The 4,825-nt window shown below is 44.2% G+C and overlaps 1 long non-coding RNA gene across 1 annotated transcript; it reads left to right on the forward strand.

Moving 5' to 3' along the window:
- The first annotated feature begins 411 nt into the window (after window positions 1-411).
- Window positions 412-3,604, forward strand: LOC121846264. Its single transcript, XR_006083160.1, has 3 exons — window positions 412-572; window positions 810-863; window positions 1,443-3,604. It is a non-coding gene; the product is annotated as an uncharacterized LOC121846264 (long non-coding RNA).
- The last annotated feature ends 1,221 nt before the right edge of the window (window positions 3,605-4,825 follow it).

A 4,825-nucleotide genomic window follows, 5' to 3' on the forward strand; every position in this document is an offset into this window, starting at 1 on the left:
TGTATATGTAATCTTAAAGTCCACAGAACCCGACCAATGAGATATATGGGCTGGACTATCATCAAAACCCCAACAGAACCTGACCAAAGAGAGACATGGGCTGGACTCTCATCAAAACCCCAACAGCACCCTACCAAAGAGAGACATGAGATGGACTCTCATCAAACCCCCAACAAGAAAGTCCCAGGCATATCAAAGCATCCAGAGGAGTGTCCTATTCTCTTAAACAAACCCTAGAGGAAATAACTCACTCTCCCACTTTCTTTCTCGCTCCCTTCCTGCACTGTCTGTTTGTGTTTTCAGGCCCCCCTCTCTCTCTCTCTCTCTCTCTCTCTCTCTCTCTCTCTCTCTCTCTCTCTCTCTCTCTCTCTCTCTCTCTCTCCCCTCCCTCCCTCTTTCCATGCTGTTTTTCTTTTCAATTGTTTGCCTGCTGACCTCCTGAAAGCTGAAAGGAGCAGGCTCCTGGCGGGTGACATTGTGATGACATCATGATGGGAAAACACAGGGATGTGCATGCTGCGAGGGGAAGTGAAGCCGCCTACTCCCAGGGTTCGAGGCCATGGAGGGCCAGTGTAAGATGTCATCATTATAATGGGTGTTTCTCGCTTTCTCAATTTTCAATTTCAATTTCAATTTTTCAATTTAAGGGGCTTTGTTGCGCTCTCTCTGCCTCCCTCTCTCTCTCTCTCTCTCTCTCCCCCCCTCCCTCCCTCTCTCTCTCTCTCTCTCTCTCTCTCTCTCTCTCTCTCTCTCTCTCTCTCTCCCCATCTCTCTCTCTCCCTCCCTCTGTCTCTTGCTCTCTCAATCAGGTTGAAGAGGTGTGAAAGACTGGGATAGACCTGCTTGTCTAACACCATGCCCAGGTGAAGTCTGTAGGATATAAAGCCAGGGGGCTATTTGTACGCTTCCAATCTCTTTGACTGGTGTAATACTTGATGTTACATGTTTTAGTGTGTGGAAGGTGCCGTACACCAATAACTTTATTGACAGATATGTTTCATTTCGGGACATGACATCAACATACTGTGTGTTTTGACTATAAGTCATTCACAAAGCATTATAGGAGGGGGTCCGGTTTGATATGCTTGACTGCACTAACGGTACACACACCCGGAAAAAAACCTTTACTGACAGTGTCATACCCCGCGTCGTTAAAGTCTGGTGAAAGTCTGATAGCCATTAAAAAATAATTCACTGAGTCAGCTAATAATTGCGGTCTTAAATCCCGTCCAAAGAAACTGTGGGCCTCAATTTAATATGAAACGTTTATAAATGCCAGGGAGGTAGTCACAGTACATGGATGTCAGGGGTTGAAATAATTACATTTGTGTATTTTGGATTGCAAGACAACGAAAGCTTCATTTTGTATTTCGCCCATGGTGACAAGACCTTGAGAACCTCTACACAAACATGACAAAACTCTGTAATGTCTTCTGTTATAGATAATACATTTACAGCCTGGCTCCCTTCACTTCAAGGAAGACTTGACTCGTCTCCAAGAAATGGCGGGATACTGGTCCCACTGGACCTTTGATGGAAATTGATCTTGGCGCAGGCTTTGAGAGACTTGCTATGTGATGGCTGCTCAGGGGAAGTGTCATTTTCACACGTGCTCTCAGTCTGTCGGTATGAACACAGTGTTTGTCTGTCTGTCCACATGGTTCACAGGCCTGGGAAAGTGGGAGAGAGTTTGTCTTGTTTCTCACCCTACAAATTCATGGGAAGAAAAGGGTCCAGCAATTCCAATGAGTTATTTTCCTTAAGATTGACATTATTATGTTGTTGATCGTAGGGCCTTTAGTAAATGGGCTTGGCATTTTGTTATTTGTTATATACATTTTAAAAGTCTGGGCCTCATTAGCTGGTATAACATTGATTTGGGAAAACCACTCAGGAAAGAATCTGATCCAATGGGAGTTCCTCTGTTCCTTAGTTGGTTGGAAACCTGTTTGTGGTGTCTAAACTGACAGCTTAGCCTCCAGGATTTTCCAGGGTCCGTCAAATATTATTGCCCGACACCACTGGTATGTCCGGAATCCATATATGGGCGCGCCACTTGGCTCCGTCCTCGGCACCCTGTCATTGTGTCATACTAATTAAATGTGCACTCTGAAATAAATGAAGGGATTCTGTTTCACAGAGGAAAAGTCTACTGTAACAACTTCTTGGAGGACCTCCACCACACACAGGGGAGGTGACAAACTATCCGCCCTGAACATTTAAAGCCGGTTCTCACTCTTTTCTCCAGGAACTGCGCTGGTCAGTCTCCACCAGCTGTCCTGCTAGTGTCTGACGGCTGGACTACAGCCTGGTGCATCCAAGACAAACGTTAGAGAAAAGAAGCACTCCCTTCTACCTCCTCCCAGGGGTTATGACCTATGACTCAGAAGAGTGTAGAGTGCGTAACCCAAAACACACCCCGTTGGGTCCAGTCGGGGCCAGCTCCTCATCTACACGTCAGACCAGGCAAATGCTGTGTGTGTGTGTGTGAGAGAGAGAGACTTCTTCCACCCATCAGCCCTGAGACTTGACTCTAAACACCCAGCGTAATGATTCATACGTGAAAGCATGTACTGCATTGTAACACAGAGCACAAACACAGAGGCTCTGGTCCGTGTGGAATAAGTGCTGCATCCAGGCCTCAAACACACATACTTTTGTTTGATTATGTGGACAATCCATTAAAAAAAAAGTTTTATTTCAAATCAACTAGATGGAACGAGACGCTGTATGAATTGCACATCAAACCATTATCAAAGAAAATATGTTCTATATTTCCAAAAAGCTTCTGTTAATCAGTCAGGAAAAAATGATGAGATTCAGCTACCACATTGACTGATTGCATTTGCTAAAGTGAAAGCAGACCAACTCAAACAATGAGCGGCCATAGTGCAGTGCAGCAGTCTCAGAGACACTTGTCTTCATACAAAGAGTAAAACCAATACGGTTGAAGTTATGTCCGAGTAACAGTGTCTACCTAACGAGTGGCTCCATTCTCAGGGGTGACACACGTGCTCTGGCTCTTTCATGTGTGAGTAACCATAGTGCCTATACCTCGTCAAAAAGCTAGCCAGAATGAGTTCCATGAGTGTCTATCGTATCATGACAGCATATGAATCACCAACCAGAGGCACTTCTTTGATGTCAAACTTTCAATAAAGGTTGAGGGGGGTTAGTCGTATCAGAGGAACAGTCGGATTTATGTCACACTGCCTCAGGTTTTTTTCACCCCTGAACAGTACATTTGAATTACTTAGCGAAGGACTGGGACTACAGAGAAAACATTGACCAAAAGATGGAACATTCTGAGAAGACAATTGAGTTGTAAAAGGAACAACCTCATTCTGCATGTAGTCTACAGGTGTTTAATGTATTCCGTTGTTATCCTGAAGAATTTGCACAATCGTCACATTCATGTCATGCTCCCATGTGAAAGTTTTGCTGATGCGTCCTTAGAGCAGAATTGTCTGACAATGAGTTTACCCCAACATTTATTGGCTTTTGTTTTTAAGTGAGATCTGTCATTTTCACTGCTTGGTTCATTTTAACTGAGAGCCTATCGGACTCAACAGCAGTCATTGCAAATAAAATACAATTCGCTGTGGCCAATTTAAATTTCAGCCTACAATTGTGTAGCTAATGCTTTGAAGACAAATGGATTCACTATGTCCAATTGGAATACCCAGTGTATTCACACAATCCACCTGGGGTCCAGGCTCAGATCTTTCTAAAATGCTGCTACATTAAGAAATGTGATTGATTTGCAGATAAAGTGGCTGACTCCAGAAGACACATGGTTTAGGCAGAACGCCAACACCCACAGATGAAAGGACAGATACATCTTCCACTTCGACTGCATTCTGTGTGTCCGGTCTAAGTAGTGCCTCTGTCCCACGGTAGTCAGTTGGCGAACTACAGCTGTACAGTATGTGTCCAGTCCATCCACCACATCCCAACCATAACAACTACCACTGAAGGGACGAATGACCATGATAAGGAGGTAGTCGAAGACCTGGTGTTAACAAGAGGCCTGAGGGGTAGAGATCTCATGATTAACATTAACATTAACATTAACATTAACATTAATCTTACACCATCCCTCACTCTGTGTAAAGGGCTGTTTACCAAGCAAAGATGGATTGCTGAGAGGAGGGGAGAAAGCCTTCATGGCCCTTCCACTGTGTGTGTGTGTGTGTGTGTGTGTGTGTGTGTGTGTGTGTGTGTGTGTGTGTGTGTGTGTGTGTGTGTGTGTGTGTGTGTGTGTGTGTGTGTGTGTGTGTGTGTGTGTGTGTGTGTACATGGAGGAGCCGTCAGTAGTCATCCCCTGATAAGGCTAAGCGGTTTCAGGTGTGTGTGTGTGTGTGTGTGTGTGTGTGAAGTATGCGTAACAGAGGTCACGTGGAAAGGCTGCTCTCTTTGTAGACAGCTGCACTGCCTTGCTGATTGCTACAATATACTGGCATTTCTCAATGTCAACTACTTTGCTACAATATACTGGCCTATATCGCAATCCTAATCCTAATAAAATACCAAATACCAAACTACTGAGTGTTTCAAAACATTAAGAACACCTGCTCTTTCCATGACATAAACTGACCAGGTGAATCCAGGTGAAAGATATGATCCCTTATTGATGTCACTTGTTAAATCCACTTCAATCAGCGTAGGAGACAGGTTAAATAATGATTTTTAAACCTCGAGAAAAATGACACATGGATTGTGTATAAGTGCCATTCAGAGGGTGAATGGGCAAGACAAATGTTTCTGGGTTTTTCACACTGAACAGTTTCCCGTGTGTATCAAGAATGGTCCACCACCCAAAGGA

Source organism: Oncorhynchus tshawytscha, linkage group LG03, assembly GCF_018296145.1.
Source record: "Oncorhynchus tshawytscha isolate Ot180627B linkage group LG03, Otsh_v2.0, whole genome shotgun sequence".
NCBI lineage: Eukaryota > Metazoa > Chordata > Actinopteri > Salmoniformes > Salmonidae > Oncorhynchus > Oncorhynchus tshawytscha.